Genomic DNA, 24,184 nt, shown 5'->3' with positions numbered 1-24,184 from the left:
CTGCCTGGTTGCCTTACGACTAGAGAGGGCAGTCTACAGCTGCTGAGAACACGTTTGGATCAATTTTTGCGGATATTCGTACCTCATGGAGTTTTCAACTCGCATGTATTTTTTTTTTTTTTTTTGAGTTTGAGTCCATTTATTTCACCACGGTAAAAAGCTTGCTATAAGCTGTTTTCAGCAAGGCCGTGAAATGATAACAAAACATAGAAATTATACAATGAAGAGAATGCAAATAAAACACGAAATAATCTTTACAAACGAACGCCAAAAAAGTCACAAAGTATACAATGTGTAACATGAAAAGTATATACAATGAACAAAAGAAATCAAAATGAGAACTGAGAAAAAAAATATACAGAAATATACAAAGGTTTGAAAAATGGTCAATCATAATATCACAGTGCAAATAAGCTAACACCTTTCAAAATAGTAGACGACTGTTTAAAGAGACGGGGGGGGGGCAATGAATTGACAGACCTGTTCTGCGAGCAAATATTAAAATGCACATAAACAAATCGATATTAATTGAAAATGAATATTGTTGCAATCATACAAGTCTTTTCTTTATTTCTATTATGAATAATATGATATCATTAATTGTTCGAGGACTTATAAGGAGATCATAAAAGAGCTTAAAAACTGAGTATTGTGCACTTTTTCTTAGAAAATTGGTTCGTGATTTTGGGAGAACAACAGTGGTATTATCGTTGCGGAGATTGTAGTAAGACCGAGATCTAAACTGAATCCTGGATGACAGTGAATCAGGGGCGAGGGAATGAAGCAATTTGAAGATGATTGCTAAGGCCTGAATCTCCCGTCGATTTTCAATGGTTTGACATCGGTGGTACTATACAGTGTTTCTCTATTGAAACGACCATCAACTCCCAGGATTAAGCGGAGACACCTGCTTGTAATATAATTTTGAAGTTTCGCAAGTTGAGAAGCATGACCGTTCATCCAAACCATACTACGAGCGTCGAATACCTTGCTTAGGTCCATAAACACACCAATGACATGTGTTTGTTCAGCTAAGGCAGTCGACACTCTTGTCGTACAATTGGGCTAGTGCCATTTCTGTAGAATTAAATTTCCTGAAACCATATTGGTCATGGTTTAGTATATCATTTTGTAACAAAACAAAAACCATACAGTCTGCTATAAAAACAAGCCATTCTATGACTTTAGAAAGACTAAGAATAATAGAGATAGGAAGGTAATTCGAGACAAGAGAAGAGTCATCTTTTTTGTATATTGGAATAACTTTTGCAATTTTACATTTCGGAAATATACCAGTTGACAGCGACACATTACAAATATGTACTTAAAGTGTCAATACACTCCCAAGAGTTTGTTTAAAAGAGACGTGCTCATTTCATCATGACCACTCGTTAGTACTGCATAATTCGTTGCCATGGCAACGGCAAATTTTTATAAAAACTTGTGGATCGAACTACTCTCTCATTTTCTGAGCAATTAACCCCCAAATTTGGCATGTGTGACTGCTATCTAAGGAAAATGTGCAAGACACCTTTTTATCAGTTTTGCATAATACGTTGCCATGGCAACAGCAATTAAAAAAAATCTTAAAACATGTTTTGGATCGAACTACTTTCTCATTTTGTGAACAATTAACCCCAAATTTGGCATGTGTGACAAGTATATGTGAACACTACGTGTGACTAGAGATATGACACATGCGACTGTCAGTGAGCAAAATGTACATTTATTCAATGTTGAACAATACAAATCATCAATAAAAAGCATACAAAGTACTTTACTGGTTGAGCTTACTTCTTTAGTGTAAGGTTGGGGTATTAATCACAGTGAGAGATAGTTCTAGTTGTTGCATTAGAGAACCTATAGTATCCCAGCAAGCATGTACCATCGACAGAATTACGAATGTGCTATGTTACATCTCAAAATAAGACGTTGTGGAGTTAACACATGCAGACACTGTGTCCAGATGCATTCTCAACACTGGCTTTTGCAATATTTCGTAAATCAATGTGGATCAGTGTGTGATTCTCAGAGGCTTTATTGTTTGCACCTGAAGTAAAATGACTTAGTAAAAAAAAGTAAAGAAATATGTTTCTTTTTTTTTAATGACAGGGGTATAAAAGAAAAAAAATGCCTTAAAAACGCTTCCAAGTTTGGTAAACAGGCCAAGAAGTAATTGCTTGTTGTCTATTAATGACTGTGGGTTTGTAGGAATCCCTATGTGTTTAATCTGCGGGAGCCTCCAGGCTCTTTCTGTACTCATCCTGCATCGCTGGGATGATTCCCTTCCGGAAGGCAACATCCAGGAGCTCGTCTGTATCTTTGATGTTTGGATATTCATGAAGCGCCCACTTCAGGTAAATCTCGAACTCGTTCCAATCCACCGCGCCATCGTTGTCCATATCGATGGCCGAGAGCGCTTTCTTGGTGTCCAGGCAGCGGTAGCAGGAGAAGTAGGGCGCCATGAAGCCGTTGTAGAAGGAGTCGAACTCGAGCATGTTGTCCCCCTTCTTCTCTTCCTTCAAGTCCCACTCGTCCCACGTCTTGCGAATATCTGTCATCAAGGATTGGGCATGTGGGGCCTTCAGCTTGAAGTTATCAATGGCATCTCGCATTTGGGCGTCCAACTTCCCGCCGGCTCGATCAAGCAGCAAGGCCAGCCCCACTATGCTCATGTATTCCTCCTTCCTGACGCATTGCAAAGTGGAATGATAGAAACCATGATATGCATACGTGCGACGACATCCGCTGAGTCAAGGTCAGCTTTATTTACATTTCATTCAACAGCTATTCAAACTTTACCGGATTCTGACGTAAATGTTAAAATCCTCTCCACGTGTCAAAATGAGGAAGAGGAAATTCAATTTCTTTTGATATTTGATATGTTACAAAAGTACAGGGAAACCACAATATGCTCCTCCAAAGCTATGTCAAAGGCCATAGTCAGTTGCCCTCTGGTGCAATGTCTTTAGCAGTCACACGAAAATGCAAGAATCCCTTCCAAGAGTGATTCTTGAACTTGAAAACTTGAAGATGAACTTGATTGCGTCATTAAAAAGACTTCTTTACACATAAAAACAAGACAGTGACCGTGTATACAAACATGCAATGCATAACATAACATGATAACTGTAGACGAAATATACAAACTACAAAAGACCAGGGGTGTTGTTAGGGTAGATCTCAACAAAAGAAGTTGAAGCAATCGTTTATACGGTCACAACGTACAACGCCATCACTCATGTGGTAAAATTTGAACTGAACAACATTCTCACCTGCCGCTCCTAAGATCTTCAAGGATGAGCTCCTTCATCTTGTATGCCAGATCCAAGGTGAATTGTGGATCATTTCCAAAGAGATCGTCAAGCCTCCGTTGGATCATCTCCTTGCTAGCCATGGTAGTGATGCGAACGGGAGCCTTTTCACCGAAGAACTTTGCGAAGTCGAACTCCTCGGGCTTGAGATCGTAGACGAAGTCTACAGCTCTAGCACCAAAGACTGGTTGTTTGATGTGGGGTTGTTTGATGTGGAGGCACCCTCAGCACAGACACTGGCCCAGATGCCATCAGCGCCATCCATAAGGACCTGATGAGCGATCAGTGCACGGAATTCCGTATAAAGAACAGTCCACATCGGTTTCAACTAAAGAAGTCGCTTGCTACTTCTACATGTGGACGATTTACCATGTCATGTTTTGAATACTATACATAGTGTAGTACAACATTGACTTTGAAGTATAATACCTGTAGTGACCAAGGTAGTTTCGTAGCTGTGGATCCAAAAAAAAAAAAAAAGAAGAAGAAGAAGAAAGAAATGTAGCTTTTTTGGTACATTATACAAAATGATTATCATTCTGCAAAATTATACAAAATGATTATCATTCTGCTAACCTTTCCTAACCATAACCTTAAAAGTCTTTTCTCGTATAGGCCTACACGACGTTACTGACAGCGATGCTGTCGTATCGTCCACATATTCAGTGGTTACCATCACTCTCAAAACTGTTGTTAGCTGATGCAAGTCATATTACTCTAAAAAAAGCCTCATTTTACAATGTTAACTCACCTGTAGTGCTGTCATATCGCAGAGGCCAAACTTCTCGTGGACGTGAGCGAGCAAGTGACCTTTCCAGTCGTTGGCGTCCATGACCATCCGGATGTACTTGGCCCACATGCCGCACTCCTCCGGTACGGACTTTCCTCTTGGCTCCTCAAACATTAAACCAAAGGGGCGTCGATTTGGTGGAGGCCTGGCGAGGAAATTGGTGACCTTGAATACTCGGTCGCTGTCTTCGGGCATGACATCGGCTAAGTCACGGAAATTGATCATCACCTTTGCCTTTAGGCCGAGATTGTCGAAACACCAGTCGTTCCATTTGCTGAGCAATTGGCACATGTCATCTATGGAAAACTTGGTGAAGTCGTAGACCGTATCACCAAGATCGATTTCAAGGATGACGCTGTAGAGGCCTACTGGTTTAAGTTTCCTGATACCTACCGGGACATTCTTGAAGTCGGGTACCTTTCCCCTGATATCTGTTAATGAAGATACAACACCAAAGTCAACACTCTTTCAAATGGGAAGTTCATGTTATACATATCGTATTCAGGAGTTGATACATGCAATTACATAATATGCCAAATTTAATAAGCGGTATGTAAAGAGTGAATCAGCACTTGCATACCAAACAGTCCATGAGTTTGGGGTTTACAAGTTTTCCTTGCAGTTTTAGGAGAAGCGTCCACACTGTCAATCACATTCCATGTGCATGCCAAGGTATACTATGCCTTGGTTGTTACCCCTAGACCCTGTTGTATATAAAAGAGATGAAATCAAGCAAGTCCTTAAATCAAACAAAAGTCAGGAATCAGCCGATCACAACTGAGTGTTCAGAGACTTATGTTTGCTTTTCTAAGTTATGTTTGATTTTCTAACTTATGTTTGATCTCAACCTTTATACATCATGACCCTGTAAAGTTGTGTTTATGTCTCATATTATGTGTGACCGTGTCTCCGTTTGACGTAAGATTTACCAAAGATATATTTTTTTAAGATTCTGGAAACAAGTTCTCTTTCTTAAAGATTGCCCAGTTTAATATTTTGAAAACCAGTAGTATAGGTGTACGTATAGCGTCATAAAAATATGATTCATATTTCTATTGTTCTAGAACAAAAGAAATATGAAAAGACAAAAGAATTATGAATTATGAAATATGGATTATGATATGATTTATGATAAAAAGAAGGATTATGGCATGATTTATGATAAAAATATGGATTATGATATGATTTATGATAAAAAGATGGATTATGATATGAATTATGATAAATCGATGAATTATGATAATAGATATGAATTATGGATATTTGCATAACAATAGAAATTGGAAAGAACAAAAGAATGTATGAAATATGAAAAATGAAAGATGAATATTCATGAGATATGAATTATAAATATGAACGATGAATGATGCTTATGAAATATGAATATTTATGGATCGATATGAAATATGAAGAATGAATTATGAAAAATATGCTATTGTTTTAAGAATCCGCGTCATTGTTTCATCATATTCTTTTGTTCTCACATCGAGAGATATTTTCGAAGGCAATGGTCGAAATGGTCATAATGACGATTGCAATCGTATGCATGACATTTGTTTGTTTGATGACGTCACTCCGACAAGTTCGGACCTGTCCTCTGACCAACGCTCGCCCGATCGATAACAAAAGAACTTTAAAAATAAAGAAATACATAAAAATGGGACTCGAGCCCGTGACGAGTTCGGACGTGCCCTCTGACCGCCGCTTGCGCAATCAAAGACAAAAGAACTTATAAAATAAAGAAATACATAAAAATGGGACTCGAGCCCGTAACGAGTTCGGACATGCTCTCTGACCGATCCTTGCACAATCACAGGGTAATGTATACAAAATGGAGAAATACATAATGACAACAGAAATATTAAAAAGTATGACATCATCGCATAACTTTGGAAAGCGACGTACAGTTACTAAGAATAGTTTCGGAATGGGGATATAAAAACTCAGCTCCGAAAAGAACGGAGCATTCGAATACCCTGAAGGAATTGCTACGTGAAAAGCTGTCAACATGTTCTCATACTACGGCAATGCCTACGATACTCGTTCAACGGCAGCACTGCCAGGCATGGATAACGAAGCCAGCAGAGGTGAGCTTCAAATAGACACTATGGCCAACTCCGAACCAGTCGGGATAATGGAACAAGAACAACGTCGCGATCGTGATTTTAGGGGAGATGGCAATACAATCAACGCGTCTGGAAATGGACAAATTGACAAAGACAAGACAGCGTCTGGAACCGACGAGGCAGGTGTCTGGAACACGAGCAAAATGGGTACAAATTGTGATGGCTACGACGTATGCAAATTCCCCATTAACACAACGCCGAAGAAAATCAGATACGTAACGGTCAAAGTCTTCAAGGAAAATGTCTACGTTGATATCCGAGAATTTTTCACATTGGGAGGCAAGCATTTTCCAACCAAAAAAGGCATAACGCTACCGGTCGACGATTTCAAAAAGCTGCAAATGATATCAAAGATCCTGAACGCTGCTATCTACCGTGCACGCTACCAACAGCGCTGAAATTGTCCCGATAGCCGTCAATTAGACCGTCTGATTCAACGTCAACTAAGAGAGATCCATAATGGGAATGCGTCGAAGGAGGTGCAAATGTTTTCAAAGAGTTTGGACACCGTCTTCTACTGTCCGGCAGTGAGCGTTACATACAACACAACGTGTCTGGACTTGACCTTTGATGCGTCGAGACTGTTTCTTTTCAGCTTCACTTCCCTCATCCCCCACTTGGGAATTCATAGATCAAAGAATGTCTAAGAGATTTGGGGTGAGGGAAGTGTGGTATGACTTCAAAGCAAACACAAAAGGTATTTCTAACATACGGGATATGATTGACTACATTCGCTCATCGCTCGATGAACTGAAATCCTTACTCGTGTCTAACACTTCAGAGCGCGATTACATGCGTCTCGTATTAGTTTCGGAACAACTCAACGTTCCGATCGCTTTCCCTTGGGCCCTGGTAAGAGATTTTGACGTAGAACTGATTCTAGAACGAATCGAGCAAGTGTTGAATAGCAACCAAGACTTTTTCATCAGTCCGGGATTCACTATAAGATTCCATCATGTGGTGAATCCCGCCGGTGGACGGGCGTCGAAATTCGACGGCCTTCCATCGCGTCTCGCGGCCCTCAAGAAGAAGTCGATAATCACAGTGCCGAGGGACGAAGATAACCTATGCTTTGCAAAGGCAATTGTCATTGCAAAACTGCGAAAAGAAAACGATAGGAGATACAGACTGTGGTCAAGAAATGACCGTAATACCACGACAAGACTCCGAAATGAGGCGCGGGAATTACACAGGTTGGCAGGGGTACCTGAGGGAGAAGTAGATCATTCACAGTATGACTCCTTTCAAAAAGTGCTCCTTCCAAAGTACAAACTGGTCATTTATAGAGGACGATATGAAGAAGCGTTAATCTACAGCGGTCCTCAGGCTTCTGATACCATTTATCTCTATCTGTCAGACCGTCATTACGACGTGGTTGCCAATCCATCGGCGTTCCTGTGCTCCAAATTTGTTTGCGACGAATGTCACGAAACATATCGCGATCCCAGATATCACGAGTGTTGCCACATGTGTCGCGATTGTCAATCGACCGATTGTGATCGCGATAGCTTTGGTGAAACCGATCGCACGCTAGTATGCGAGAAATGTAACATGACGTTTCTAACCGTGAAATGCTTTCGAGCACATACTGTGAAATTATTCAACGGTAAAACAGCTTGTCAGAGGAATTTCAAATGTAACAAATGCAACAAGGTCTTTGACACGGATCTTGTTGATGGCGATTCCAAGAAACACAATTGCAACGAAATGAAATGCAATGTTTGTAAGCTTGTGGTCGACGGAAGGTATCACGATTGCTACATGCAAGTGACGAAAGAGAGTCCCTTCCACTCAAAAAACGTCAAGAAAAGTGAATCAAACCCTCCTCAACAAGATCAAAAGTGTGAAAGTTCTGAAAGTGACTCGCAGTCCCAAGACAGAAAAGCTAAGAAATCTCCTACCAAGTATATATTCTTTGATTTTGAGTGTACTCAAGAGACAGGATTACACATACCAAATTACGTGCACGCAACATGGGAATGCACGAATTGCATGGATAGGGAAATGTCGGCAGACACCTGCTGCGAACGATGCGGCCCTCCCGAAGACCGTGCCATAACATTTCAGGGAGCGAATACCCTTGATCTTTTCACAAACTGGTTGTTTTCTATGGAAAATCACAACTCGGTAGCAATCGCACATAACTCAAAGGCGTATGATTCGTATTTCTTACTAAACAAACTAATAGAACAAGGGATCGAACCCCACGTAGTGATGAATGGCGCTCAGATCATAAGTCTCGAAACACGGGAGCCAAAAATTAAGGTTAAAGACTCTTTAAATTTCTTTCAGATGCGGTTGGCAAAACTGCCCAAAACATTTGGCTTGCAGGAAATGAAGAAAGGTTATTTTCCCCATTTTTTCAACACTCCCGATAATGCCAATTATGTAGGATCACTGCCAGACAAACGTTTCTATGGCGTGGATTCCATGATGAAAGCAGACCGAGAACAGTTTAATGCTTGGTACGATGAGCTCGCGCTAGCCAATTATGTCTTTAACTTTCAGGAGGAAATAAAAGCCTACTGCGAGAGTGATGTCAATATCTTGCACCAAAGCTGCAAGATATTTAGAAGACACTTCAAAAGTGTGAGCGCAACAGAGGCTAATCCCGAAGGAATAGATCCATTCATGCGCTGTCTGACGCTTCCCAGCGCGTGCAATCTTTTGTTTCGAACGAACTACCTTAAGCCCAAGACAATCGCGCTCATTCCCCAGGAAGGGTATGGAAAGGGGAAAAGACAGTCCTCCTTAGCCGGAGAGTGGCTTCATTTTGAGGCACAGCTTTCAGGATTTCACATTCGACATAGTTTCAATGGTGGGGAAAGAAAAGCACACGGACGTTTCGTAGATGGCTATGCCGAAAAAGATGATGAAAAACATGTTTGGGAGTTTCTCGGGTGCTTTTATCACGGGTGTCGCGAATGTTACGGTCCCAGTGTCGAAAACCCAAAGCTAGGCAAAGCAATGGGTGTACTGTTTAATGAATCCATGAAACGTCTTGATGCGCTCAAAGAGAATGGATATATTGTACACTATATTTGGGAATGCGAATGGAAACAATTGCGCCAAATGGCTGATGTACATCCACACATTGCACACCTTCAAATGGCTTTTAATCAACAATTAAATCCACGTGACTCGTTCTATGGCGGGAGAACTGGAGGGTGTTCGCTCTTCTACGAGGCGAAGCCCGAAGAAAAAATCCTTTACTATGATTTCACCAGTCTTTATCCCTTTATCAATAAGTTCGGCAAATATCCTGTCGGCCATCCCAGAATTATCTATTCTAACTTCCCTTCACTGTCTCGAATTTTTGGACTCGTCAAATGTAAAATATTACCTCCTAGACGTCTGTTTCATCCAGTGCTCCCCCATCGCTCAGGGGGTAAACTTACTTTCCCTCTATGCAGGACCTGTGCAGACACCTTGAATCAGGGGCCCTGCAAGCACGCAGATAGGGAGCGTGAGTTAGAAGGCGTGTGGGTATCGGAGGAACTGAAAAAAGCTGTAGAGATGGGGTATACACAACTCCGAATGATCGAAGTATGGCACTTTGACAGGTATACAGTGTACGATCCCAAAACAAGAACGGGAGGACTGTTTGCGCAGTATATAGACAGCTTTATGAAAATAAAGCAGGAAGCCTCAGGCTACCCCGCCCATGCCAGTACTGAAGAAGAACGTGAAAAATACATTCGAGATTATTTGGCCCATGAGGGAATTCAATTAGACTCTAAAAACATCGCGAAAAACCCCGGTTTACGCGCCATTGCCAAGGGCATTGTTAATGTGTTGTGGGGGAAATTTGCTGAGAGACCAAATCTGAAACAAACGCGCTTTGTCAAAACCAGCGCTGAGTTGTTAGATTTCTTAAAGGATCGCACTATCGAATTACAAGACATTCTCGTTCTAAACGACGACATGGTAGAAATTCATTTCAATCAAGCCGAAGGCTTCGTGGACCACAACGTCAACACAAATATCATAATAGCCAGTTTCACGACGGCATTGGCGCGACTGAAATTGTATTCTGTCTTGCAGAGGCTGAACGATAGGGTCTTGTATTACGACACTGATAGTGTAGTCTTTAGAACAGACCCAACAGTACAACATCACGACCCCAAAACCGGCGATTTCGTTGGTGACTTGACGGATGAACTTGGTGAAGGCGAGTTCATTCAAACCTGGCTTTGCGGTGGTCCTAAGAACTATAGTTATCGCACCAACAAAGGCAACACCGTGTGTAAGGTGCGTGGATTTACCTTGAACGAGGCAAACTCCCTCGTTATAAACCATGACTCTATGCGCGAATTGATACAAGGAGAACCGGGATGTCTGAAGACTATTGTGGAAAATAGAATTCTCAGAGACGTAAAAAGCAAGTCCGTGTACACTTCCGAGAGAAAAAAAGACTACAGGGTAGTCTTCACGAAACGAGTTAGATTACCAGGTGGCACGACACTGCCCTATGGACACGCGGACATTCCTCGCTTATAAAGACCTCAATGTGTCTAATTGCCAATCATTCGCTGTTTATACATTGTCGCAGAAGGTGGTACTTTCTCATCAGCTCTGTACCTACCGCTGGCATTGTCGTTGCTAGGAAATCATGGATAAGTCGCGCGCATCATATATGTCCACAGTGCTCAGAAATGTACTGAAAAGTACCAATGCTGGTACAAATGTATTTTGTTTGGCGCTTTTTGTATTTCTCTTCTTTCTATTGTTTTATCTCGAGTCTTTGCTCACTAGAGATGCCCATTTGTCAAATGGAACGGATGGGTTTGATTTTTCCTTAAATAAAACTGACGTTATCACCGATGTCAGTTCTTTCGCGGGCGCTTGATTGCAGCGCATTATACCGTTATGTTGCTCTTGAATATACCGCGTAGTTTTAACAGTTTGCTTCATATCGTCGTCTTATTCTTTTAAGAAACTTAACTGAACCCACATCTCACGTATGATAGAGTATTCCGTTCACTTGCTTCGTTTGACATTTGCTCTAATTTCATTTACAGAACTTAATATCTTATTGTGTTATTCATATAGCTATATTTGTACTATTTAATGCCGTCAATTACAATGGATGCCCGACTCAAACATAGTTTTTCATGTATGGTGGTCGGACCGAGTTTTTCAGGGAAAACCGAATTCGTGAAAAGATTACTGAAAAATGCCTCGGAAATGATCGATCAACCTCCTCGCAAAATTATATGGTTTTACGGGGAGTATCAACCGTGTTACGCGGCAATGACACGATCCTTTCCGAATATTGAATTTCATGAAAATTTACCGGCAGATTTCAATGATTTGACCGACCCCTCCCGACCAGTGTTATTTGTCATCGATGATTTAATGGATGTGGCTGGTGATGACAAGAGAGTAGCCGCCTTGTTTACTAAAGGTTGTCATCATAGAAACGCGAGCGTTATTTATATCACTCAAAATCTCTTTCATCGTGGAAAGGAGTCTAGGACTATTTCATTAAACACGCAGTACTACGCTTTATTCAAAAATTGTAGAGACAAACAACAAATTGCTTGTTTAGCTAAACAGATGTATCCCTCGAAAACAAAGTTTTTTCAAGAGGCATTTATGGACGCCACAGCCGATAAATGGGGTTATTTATTCGTAGACCTTAAGCCAGACACGCCGGAAGAATTTCGTCTCAGAACGAAAATATTTCCCGGTGAAGTTCAATATGTATATGTTCCTAAGATATAAATTGTCGCGTTCGTGTATTAAGTCATTTATTAGTTAAAAATGTCGCGCCGAGTGAAGACCCACGCAGTCCTGCTCAAGACCCTCGCACACTGCTCTCCTGATCAACGGAAACTTCTCATCAAGACAGCTAACAAGAACTTCATTGACGCCATCTGTGAATGTGTTTTGAACGTGATCTGCGGTAATGTCAAGCTGTCGCAATCCCACAAGAAAACTTTGACTAAGCACAAGCGAAAACTCCGTAAATTAGCGGATCGTCGTACATCTCTGGCAGAGAGAAAACGAATCTTAAACCAACGCGGAGGATTCATTGGTCTCATTGCCAGGTTGATCACGCCTGTACTCGGAACTCTCGCTTCTAACCTCTTTGCATCGGCAAAGTAGACGCTGTATAGAGGTACCGCGTTGATAATGGAGAATGCGCGCAAGATGGTGCTTGTGCCACAAACTATGCTTCATTCTCTCAAAAGTCAATCTTCAACACCTACAGAGCAGCGAATCAACGAATTGGACGATCAGATTCGTTCGGTGTTGGACAGGCCCGATCTACCAGAGTATGACAAGGCGTTGTTGTATTCGCAATACTTACAGCGGTTTTTGAAAGCGACGGACAGCGTTAAGAAGCCATTGTCTATTGAAGTCGTTAGCGACAGCTCAAGAGACAATGACAGCACGCATCTAGTAACTCATGGACAGAGGGGCGCGCCAAAATCTGAGGACGCAGTGGAGCGTGACATCTTGCAGCACGTGCCTAAGAATTTTGTGAAAAGAGCTTCGCAGTTGCTGGAAAAGATGAAAAGGTGCGACGATGTGGGATGGACGGACAAAGGGGAGCTGATTGTGAGCGGGGAAAGTGTGCCTGGCAGTAACATTTGCGACTTAATGTACGACATTTTCAGAGAGCGAAGTGGTTATATTCCTACTGGTAGTGAACATTTTATTCGTGCGCTGGCTCGTTTGAACATTCCAGAGACTGCGTTGACCAATCTCAGCCGACGTGACCAACTTCAACGTGTTAAGAGGGGGAAAGATTTGGAGACCCCGATTCATCGTCGTTTAGATTCTCCAGACCCCAAAATGTACACAACCCCTACTACAACTAAAAGTTATACACGTACAAGGCGTACAAGAGCTAGTGATGCTAATGGTTCTCAAACCCCAAAGTGGCAATCTTTTTAAAATACGGCTTAAACGGTATGACCACAATCCTCGTTAACCCGAGCTGTTCTCGTTAATTCGTGTAATGATTTTATTGTATGTTAATTTACTACTCTTCTATTTCAAACAGTTATGTACAATTTTAAATAGTAGCCCTTACCATTATGATCTGCGTGTTGATCTAGGTGGGTGTTGAAGTACGCCATCGATGTTGCGTATGGGGTGATATGAAAGTGTGTACACAAGCATCTACATACTTAATATGTATCATTATATTTTACGAACGATGATTTTTTGATTGTATTAACGTTAACATCGTTACATATCCCCAACCAATTATTTCATCAGGTGACCCGCAATGTGTATATAAGATTGTACGGTCTATGTTCAGATGTGAAGGAGTGTATACATACATAATATTCTGTTTGAATGTATTTGAAATTTTGATGCTAGCTGTTCTTTTGAATTTGTCCGCATGATATAGCGATTGACTATACTATCTTAACGTTTCTCCACTTCAACATTTCATCGTCTGAACATTTCGACTAGTTGCTATGTAAATATTGTAAATATAAGTTCGCGTGACGTTTGATTTTATCTGTGGTGTTTACCGAATGTGTCATACATTTTATCTCCTGGCGTAGTTGTACATAATATGTCTTACTTCATGAAACGATGTAAATAGTCAAATCCTGCCTGGTTTATGCATTAGTACATTCAGTGGTGAAAGTAGTTGTTTTTATTATTATTCGTAGTTAATTCCATAAAGACCGTCATATTGTACATATATCCACCACTTCGACGTTTCGTCGATTCGTCATTTTGTCATTTCGTCATTTCGTCATTTCGTCATTTCGTCATTTCGTCATTTCGTCATTTCGTCATTTCGTCATTTCGTCATTTCGTCATTTCGCTGTTTTAAATCTGTGCATGTAACGCATGCAAATTTCTTTTTTTTTAATGTCTGTTTACCTAGAATTAATAACTTTGACGAAACGGAAATACACTGTAAAATGTCTCACGCAGATTCTGCAGATTGATGACTACATCACCTCAATGGTTTATAAGTTGTTAATTATTCTTTCATCACCATGTATGATTTAAGCCATGCTTGAACATCGAAACATAATTGAATAATGTAATCGTATTTTTTATATGAGGAATAGTTCTTTACGTATCCAGTGGAAATGTATATAGTTTGTTCGTTGCACGGTGTAATGATTTTTTTCTCACAATCACAAAATGTAGAAGGAAGCAAAGAAAAACAAGTACAACAAGGAGAAATTTATTTACATATTTATAGTCTGTTGTTTTATTGGAGAAAATAAAACGGGTACCACGTACAATATTCTTACGATACAAAACGCACTCGTTACATCTTATTTTTGTTTTGTCCTGTGTGATATGTGTTATACAGCGTGACTGAGGAAAAGAGAAGCGAGAAAGAAAACGAAGAGCGAAAGAGAAAATGAGACATATACTCGTAACGAAAATAACAAAGTGTGTATTACTATGAAGAACGAAACCCAGCCCAAGTTTAATCTAATATATATATATATATATATATATATATATATAGGTTACCTAATTTTACAAAGTATTCAAGCGGTTGTTACGCTAGGTACGCTAACCTAAGTAATTATGGTCTATGAATTGTAAATGATAATATATTCCATTGGTAACAAACTGTCACAATCACTCAACGTTTCAACATAAAGGTACAAACTTAATTCTCTTATTTTCAAACTAGCTTTCCCAGACATGAAAGAACATATATTCATGATTTGGAGTTATATGATATATATATATATATATATATATATATATATATATATAATAAAAGAGAGAGAGAGAGTGAGGGAGTGAGAGAGAGAGAGAGAGTGAGTGAGAGAAAAAAGGTAATAGTACAGGCTTGCACATACGATATATACAAATTACTACTAAGTTAAATACTGTTAGATATCTAGCAATCCACATCAAGAGAGAAGTTTACACTACGTTATACACGCTATTACAATATCTTCTTACAAACTATCGAAGCTACGTGCGATTTGTAATAGAGTAAAAGATGTATCATGAACACGATGGGAAACATCAGAACGTCGATTAAACCAATCATTCACTCTCTTATCATTTCTCGTATAATCCTTGCCAAACACATTTAATACACTTCGAGTTGTTTGACCCCCTACTCGTTTCGTCACGTAATAGATACAATATTGTCCGCAAACTGTGGATACAGTTCCTTGTAGCCGTTTGGAATTAGAGGACCATGCCGAGGCATTATTGTCCAAAAACTTTACAAAGTCAAGACTGTAAGTTAAGGGTTCATATCCGTAAGAGTCAAAGAATTCGCCTTTTCCGTTGCAAAAGTAGAAAGCCACCCAGTGTGTTCCTGGTTTATCGCTAGGATCGGTATTCGCGATGAAGCACTGCTTCGCCCCACTAATTGATCGCGGTAGACAATTTGACGCATATACTCCTTTGAAATAGGGCTTGACAATAGGATCGTTCTCTAAGAAACGTTGAATCTGCGATGTATCCATAGTCGATTAGAATATTTCGGCAGTCGGTTGTCCGGAAGAGGTTTTATTGGTAATCGTAGATGATGTTTCTGCTTTTATCAATCTGAATCAGTCCCTGTCCTTCCGAGTAGACGATACAGTTGACGGTGTTTGGAATGGCCACGTCGAATTGTAGCTCTAAGCGCAGATTTCCTTGCTTGATGAGATTCAAGTGACATCCGTCAGATAGGTCGGGCGTGAGGTCGAATGCAAAAAGGGTATAACCTTCGCAGTATTCTTCTCGATTGATGTTAATTCCCTTGTCTACAAACAGTCGGTTGGTTCCCATGAATAGTGAATTGTAAGCGTGAATGTAACTTTGTCCAGCTCCCGCTGCAAAGCTAGGACGTAATGGTCTCATCGGCACCGTTTCTCCGTCAATAGTGAGGGAGATGAAGTTGAGGCGTAAATGTTTAAAGTTGAAGGGGTTCTTGCCAAAAGTACCGTTAAAGGCGTCTGTGTCAACGAATCCTACGACCACCCGATTTGGTAACTGTCCGTGAAATAGATTGTCTTTATTAATCGACATGCTTCCTGCAGGAATGGAAAAGGACTTCACGTCTACTTTGTTGACGGGGTATTTCGCGGTTGTCTTCTCCAAGGCCTTGGCGTGGTTTAACATGATGGTAGGACTGGTCTTTACTCTGCGAACGTAGAGGGCAGCAGATTCTATTTTAATTTTATATCGGGCATTCTCCGTCGAAGACAGAAGACAAAATGCGTCTTTGCTACGATTTAACTTGATTTTCAAATCAACCCCCGGGAGTAACAGTCTTTCTTGAAAAAAAATGTCGGCGTAAATCGGACCAAGTAGAGAAAGTAATTTACTCTCGACGATGAATCCATGTCTTTTCGCCAGACCGGGATTAGCTTCTGCAGAGCTTGCCAGCGGGTTAACGACATCCATTTTCCCCGCTTTGTCCTTGTAATATAGCTGTTGAGTGAGTTGAGACTCTTTGGTCTCTCCTCCATAGTGCAGCAGAGATTCGATGTACGCTCTGTAAGGGTATGTATTCGACGGCTGAGACACTAGTTTTTCATTGAGCATGATATCAACTTGTGCAAAGAGAGATGGGAGAAACAGGTTTACGGGACCAACTGGGGCATCAGCTGGTAAAGCCGTGTTATCATTGTTCGTAACTTTGACTGTCACTTGAAGCATGGTCTGAGAGAGGTCCAAGTATTCTTCCGACGTGCCGGACACGTTGAATTCAATGGGCCCTTCATCGGTGATGCTGCTAACGGGGTGATATTCTACCCATGGTCCTTTGACGATGCTCATTTGAGTGTGTGGTACCGTGAACAAATCCAATTCGGACTTGCAGCAGACATCGCTCTTGTCGTGTAGAAGCGCCATGTTCAGCAAAGACAGCAAGGAGTGTATGAGACTGGTAAACGAATAGTCCGAATTAATCGAAGATGTCGCGCAAGCGAGCTCTTTTCGCTGGAGAATTTCGAGACCGAATGATACGCTTCCTTCCTCGCCTCCTTCTTTTAAATCTTCCTACAACTACTAATCGCGCTCCTCCAGTCTGATTCCCAATTTTTTTCTTTACTGCTCGAACAGTCTTTGAGGCCAGGTGTTTTCCCGCCCGAGCCACATTTTTTCTAGTTGCGCTTTTAAAAGATTGTCCGTTGATGGTGTCCTGAACAATGTTCATGCCTGTATGCATAGCTTCTTTTCCCAAAGCAACAGCCCCTCTTTTTAAGAGAGGAGTTGCGACTTTGAAGAGCCCCTTCACCAGACTACCCAGCCCGTGTCCTCTCTGCATGGATGCCCCGCGGAAGACGGGTAATCCCGAGCCATATTGGTCGTGAAAAATCCTTGCCGGTGCGCGAAATACCACCATAGTTGGACGTATCGCTGTGTAAATTTAGTGTCCAGCTAGTTCGTAGAGCGCTCTCTAAAGTGTAACTTCACGATCACTTTCCCGCGTTCAAATGGTACCACTTCACCCGATTCGGTTGTTAATATAATCTCTATCGTTTCAAAATTGTAAAGCTTAAGAGGGACGTAATGCGGAGTGATATAGGTATTGACGATATTATCGCGATCCTTGTCCGGAATGACTGCTATCGTCCTCAGTAAAGGTACAGCAGCGTCACCTACGTGTTGAAACTGAACGATATCAGAATAGACATAAAATGTATGAAATTTCATGTGTACATCCATTGGCATGGGACTCAGTGTTGATTCCGTGAGATGGCATTCCCCTTCAAACCCGAGCATCATAGCCAAACCACAGGGAATGAGGAGCGCCGTATTTCCTTCTAATCGGATGAAACATTTTCGTTGGGTCCTCTTGTAATAAAATGTGATGCTTTTACGTAATTTTCTCCGGAACTGTTCGTTGATCGAGTCAATGAGTTCCTCTCCAGAATTATAATATCCCGCAGGAATCTCAATTTTTTTCATCAATGGAACAGCGTCGTCCTCTACTTCATTATCGTAAATAGTGAGGGTGTTGTTATCATGTCGTACATTATACCACGTGCACTGAAATTGAACTTCTGCCAACCCCACCTCGTAATCTTCGTTGAGTGAGAGAGGTGCGTGAAGCCGCGTTGTAAACTGACACGTTTTGTTATTTGGATAGTACGACATGGAACTATTACTGGGCAGCGTCACGTAAAATTGAGAAGCCATGTTCGATCAGCCTCTTCTCCTTTGTTCAAAGCGAAGAATGATAACGAGAGTAACGTGAATCGTGTTTTTAACGCATAGTTAAGTGTCGAACCCAACTATCAAATTCTTTGCCATACCCTGACCAACGAACTAGGTATTCTTTCTGCCCATTGCGCCTGCGCGTGCGTAAAACCTTGTCCACGTTGTAAGTAGTCTCCTTGTCTTTCGAAACTCTTATCAATTCCCTTTCATAGAACGTACCCTTCACTCGTTCCCCGTTGTAATCCTTTATTCTGTAGACAGGTACCCTCCTATTGACGCGGGAGCTGATTGTAAAGACCTCCCTCGAAAAATTTGCTTCGTAACCCTTTTCGAACTTTAGTTTGCTTTTACTAATACGAACTTGATCTCCGATTTCATACTTGAATCGTGGAGCTTTACGCTTCTTCCCTCGCATTGCCCTACCGTAGAGACTTTTTATGGCACGCTTTTGATTCTCAATATTCACGTCTTTTGGTTTCATGCCGATACTAGAATGAATGGTGTTGTTATAGCCTTTGACAAAATCTTTTATTACATCGAGATACCTGTAAGTGTTTTTGAATGTGAAGAAGCGCCACATTTTTGTTCGCAGCGTTCTATTGAATCGTTCAGCAACGCTGGCTTTGGTTTCATTTTCTGTTGTGTAGAAGTGAATGCCTTCTTTCTCGAGATATTTCTGAAAATGTCTGTTTGTGAATTCCGAACCTTTGTCTGTATGTAGCATTACAGGCACTCGGCCCTCTTTCAAGATGCTTTCGAATGCCCCGACAATGTCTTTTGATTTTTTGTTTTTTAAAGGAACCACCCAAGCATATTTCGACAGTACATCTATACACGTCAGTAAGTAGCGATAACCATTATTAAACCTTTTCAAATTTTGAACATCTACAAGATCAGCCTCCCAGATTTCGTCGATTCCTCTCACTTTCACAACATTTCTCTTAAATGTCTTTCTCGCCGGTGCGTGCATTGTATACGCATCTTGTTTCGTTAACCAGTCTCTGACACCCTGCAAGCTCGCTTTTTCAGTTTCCACCTCTCTCACCGCATTCCACAACTTACTGACACCGCCGAAACTAGCTGGATGTTGAGGATCGTAATAGATTTCCTCTAACGCTCTCTCAAATGAATTAGACATTATTCGTCTCAGCAACCACACACTGCAGAAGCAAACATCAGAAATGGCATTCCTTTCACGTTGCAATGACATAAAAGGCATCAATGATAGACAAGGTAACGAGTAAAAAAATCATTTGAAAATGAAACGCATCATTTATTGTACACGCATACACACAGTGCAGCGAATTTCGTTGCTTGAATCAATTCACATTCTATTAACATCTACATTCCATACATTATACAACATATACAGACAAAAATGTAAAACGTATCGCGACATTAGTCCAACAGTCATTTTCGGAGCGTGTTCCGACCAGCGCACTTTGTAGCGTTTGAGTCCTTCCACGAATTGCGCGCGAAATTCCTCTTTCCGCTCGTCCGGTATGCAGGCATGTTGGTAGACGTTGACAAAATAGCATAGAGCCATCAGCGAACGTTTGTACTTGTTGGGATGATTGGGGTTCTCTATACAATTTTTGAGCAGGGCCTCTATACAATCGTCGAACCTCTCATTGCCTCGAAGCTTGATTCGTCGCACACGGGAAAATTGTTCCTCGCTTGCAATTGTCCGACATGCGCGTAAGATTGTCTCGGTGTCTACGGCGTGAAAGTCGGAAGGAAATGTGTCCTTTATCACCGTTAATAGCAGTCGTTCGTCTAAAGCACGTTCCACTGAGGGTCCGTCAAGACGATGTCGGGCAGGCCGGTCTCGAGCCCCAAGGCCCTGTAGACCACTCTCACAGCGGCCTCTATCCCCTCCACGTGTCTCCCTATGTTGACTCTTCTTTGTTCCAGCTGTTGTTGAGTCTCTCCCCTCAGAATAAATTTGATGTACTCCAGGAAAAAACCGCACTCGACGAGATCTGGTCTCATCCAGAGCACCCTGCCAACGTAAGGGTACACTCTCTCCACAGTCATTGGGTCCAAATGATGAACCGCCTGGAACACTTTGCGCTGTGGATCTTCGGGAGTACCGTCTATTGGAGAATCTGGCACGTTTTGCACCCGTTTCAAGACTTCGATGAGAGTTAGATACTCCGTCAACATCAGCAAGTCCACCTTCTCCACCGTCCTCTGCATTTCGGGACACCAGGTGTTGGCGATGTTCGGCTGAGACATTCTGTAACATGTGATGTTCTCGGAAGGTTTCAAATTGAAATGTGTCCCTCTCGCATGTTCTTCGAGTTTTTATTCTTTTGCTTTCCAAAGGACGCCACCATCTCTTTGAATATGTATGAGGCATTTATTGTTTTATGCAGGACGAGTCCGAACCCGTCACTGGCTCCAGGTCCAGTTTATGTATTTCTTTATTTAAAAATTCTTTTGTCTTCGCTCGCGTACAAGCGTGGGTCAGAGGACAAGTCCGAACTTATCGTGAACTTGAGGTCCAGTCTTATGTATTTCTTTGTTTTTCTAGTCTTTTGTCTTTGAGTGTGCGAGCGTCGGTCTGAGGACAAGTCCGAACTTATCGTGAACTTGAGGTCCAGTCTTATGTATTTCTTTGTTTTTCCAGTCTTTTGTCTTTAAGTCCCCGAGCGTTGGTCAGTGGACACGCCCTGACTTTTGTCTTCGATTGCGCAAGCATTGCGCAAGCGTCGGTCAGAGGACACGCCCCCATTTTTATGTATTTCTTTGTTTTTTAAAGTTCTTTTGTTTTCGATCGGGCGAGCGTCGGTCAGAGGACAGGTCCGAACTTGTCGGAGTGACGTCATCAAACAAACAAATGTCATGAATACGATTGCAATCGTCATTATGACCATTTCGACCATTGCCTTCGAAAATATCTCTCGATGTGAGAACAAAAGAATATGATGAAACAATGACGCGGATTCTTAAAACAATAGCATATTTTTCATAATTCATTCTTCATATTTCATATCGATCCATAAATATTCATATTTCATAATCATCATTCATCGTTCATATTTATAATTCATATCTCATGAATATTCATCTTTCATTTTTCATATTTCATACATTCTTTTGTTCTTTCCTATTTCTATTGTTATGCAAATATCCATAATTCATATCTATTATCATAATTCATCGATTTATCATAATTCATATCATAATCCATCTTTTTATCATAAATCATATCATAATCCATATTTTTATCATAAATCATATCATAATCCATCTTTTTATCATAAATCATATCATAATCCATATTTCATAATTCATAATTCTTTTGTCTTTTCATATTTCTTTTGTTCTAGAACAATAGAAATATGAATCATATTTTTATGACGCTATACGTACACCTATACTACTAAAACCCCATCGTTCACAATGTAGGCGATATGGATGCCGTCCTCCTCCGTTCCCATTTTGTTGTTGTTGTTGTTGTTGTTGAGATCTTTAACATCGACCGAGGCCATTTCAGCTGACACTGATAAGTGGTCGTGTTTACGCCTGGTGGCTTGAAATAGTATATCAACATTGTGTTAAGGCTGTCCAGCTATTACAATGAAATTGTCAGATGATAGATTTTTCTTTTTATCTCCATCATCGTTTCAATGGCAGATGCACTGGCCCTTGTACTCTTTTTAAAGGTGTACAGAGATCAATTTGTATCTTTAACTCCTCTGTATGGAGAAGGATTCACTCTTTAAAACAACGTTTCTGATGTTCGAATTTTTGGGAAGGTGTTGATGTGCGTACTTTCTGTGATTTCTGAGAAAGCCCAGAGGCCCTCTGGATCCTCCCCTTTTTCCTTCAGCTGCCTGATGAAGACATCATCCACGCGGGTCATGTGGGAGAAGGAGGCCACGATGGTGTGCTTAAAGCCACATTTCTTCACCTCTTCGTAAATCTCCCACTTGTTTTCCAGGGTGTGGCCCCTCAGTTGCCCTACGGTGCTCTCCCGGATTGAATTGTCTAGCACGAAGATGTCCAGGTCACGGAGAGTCTGGTACTTCTCCACTGCCTTTCGAACGTCGGTCTCGTAGCGCTCAACCAGCTTGTGCTTTTTGCAATCAATCTTTCTTTTCCTTTCGGGAACCATTCTTGTAGGCAATTTGATCTAAAACGAAGGAAGGGTATACAAAAGTCAATGGGTCGTATGCATTAAACTTAAAAATCAAGCAATTTTTCCAAACACAAGCACGAGCTTGTGAAGCAAAAGATCAAGTCAGTTTGAGTTTTACATATTTTCTGAAAGACCTATTCTTCTTCTACATTATCCCTAAGTTTGGGATCAGTTTATGCATAAACTAAATGGGAAAGTGGGTTTTCAGCAGTTTTTCTACAACCCCCTTTTTTGTAAAGTAATGTCATCAGGTTTTTCTTACAGGCCCCTTTTCATTTCTTGAAAATCCTTTGCACACTCTTCACTTTCATCTGCCACTCCACTGCCTTTCGAACGTCGGTCTCGTAGCGCTCAACAAGCGTGTGCTTGTTGCAATCAATCTTTCGCTTCCTTTCGGGAGCCATTCTTGTATAGGCGATTTGATCTAAAAGAAATGAAGGGTATACAAAAGTCAATGGGTCGTATGCATTAAACTTAAAAATCAAGCAATTTTTCCAAGCACAAGCACGAGCTTGTGAAGCAAAAGATCAAGCTCAAGCAAGTGCTTAAATCCATGTGCATTCAACCTTTAAGTTCCTTGTGCTTGCCTAAAAGGGACGTCACGCCTACAGGTGCGAACATAAGAACAACGATGAGTTGATAGGACGTGTGTGTGCGGAAACATTTTCTGACATAGCAGAGGAGCCATAAAATGACACTCATAAATGCACACACACACACACACACACACACACACACACACACACACACACACACACAAGTACTGGCTGATTCCCATCACTTCCCTAACTGTTGCTTATAGCAGCCCGGATCTGCCAGGTCGGACATGGAGAGAGGTCTCCTTGCTCTCAACAGAGGCCAGACATCCTACTTGTTTCTTACCACATTTTGCGTGCTAACCACTGGATATTCCCCTTGTTGAAAATAAAAATTTCTTACACATGTTACGGATTTTTTTTAAATGTAGATTTATAGCACTCCTGCACAACTTTGGTCTTTCTTTAATGAATTTGAAAATGACGCTTAAAAGCGAACATCTCAGTTAAGCAAATGCTCAATCTCGTTTTACAGAGCTTGGAAAATTGAGCAGCACAGGCGGGAGGGCGGGGGGGGGGGTTGGGGGTGGGAGGGGGAGGGTGGTGTCCCTCTCCCACGGTGAGAACTTTTTGCGTTTTGTTGTTGTAAGTGGTGCAATTTGATGCATGTTTTGCTTGAAACAGCCCCACTTGTTTAAGGTAGCAGCATATTTGGATTTACTATTATTGAACAATTTGCCTATAAATATGGTATCATTAATAAACTTCTTGCATTAATTCTTACAATGAATATCATGAACGCTGCCTGTTAAGCAATCAAACAGGAAAAAAAAGCATGCACACGAAGGGGTATTTCTCCTCCCATACGATGGTGATATTGCATTTTCAGACCTGAATTCAGCGATCCGGCATGTCTGGTGCAAACTTTTCGTGCAATACTTACAGAAAAATGATAATGGAAATAAATTAGGCATTTTCAGGGAAGTATCAATATCACGGAATTTAGCTCTTATTCCGAGTGTGTATCATCTATGTGTATGTACAAAGACTAGTGAGGTAGAGCTTTGGGAGGGTGTGAGAGGGGGATTCCCCCTCTCGCTCGACGGAGCTTTTGGTTTTTAGAATTGAAATAAAGTCATCTGAAGCACATTTTT

General features: G+C 41.1%; 1 pseudogene; it reads right to left on the bottom strand.

Moving 5' to 3' along the window:
- Window positions 1–2,225: 2,225 nt before the first annotated feature.
- LOC139718082 (uncharacterized) lies at window positions 2,226–22,898 on the bottom strand (annotated as a pseudogene).
- Between the last annotated feature and the right edge of the window lie 1,286 nt (window positions 22,899–24,184).

The sequence above is a fragment of the Diadema antillarum genome, unplaced genomic scaffold, assembly GCF_040938485.1.
Source record: "Diadema antillarum isolate AM-2024a unplaced genomic scaffold, OU_Dant_1.0 scf00000088, whole genome shotgun sequence".
Taxonomy (NCBI): domain Eukaryota; kingdom Metazoa; phylum Echinodermata; class Echinoidea; order Diadematoida; family Diadematidae; genus Diadema; species Diadema antillarum.
Note: the sequence above shows the minus strand (reverse complement) of the source record. Positions and strands in the feature narration are given on the sequence as shown.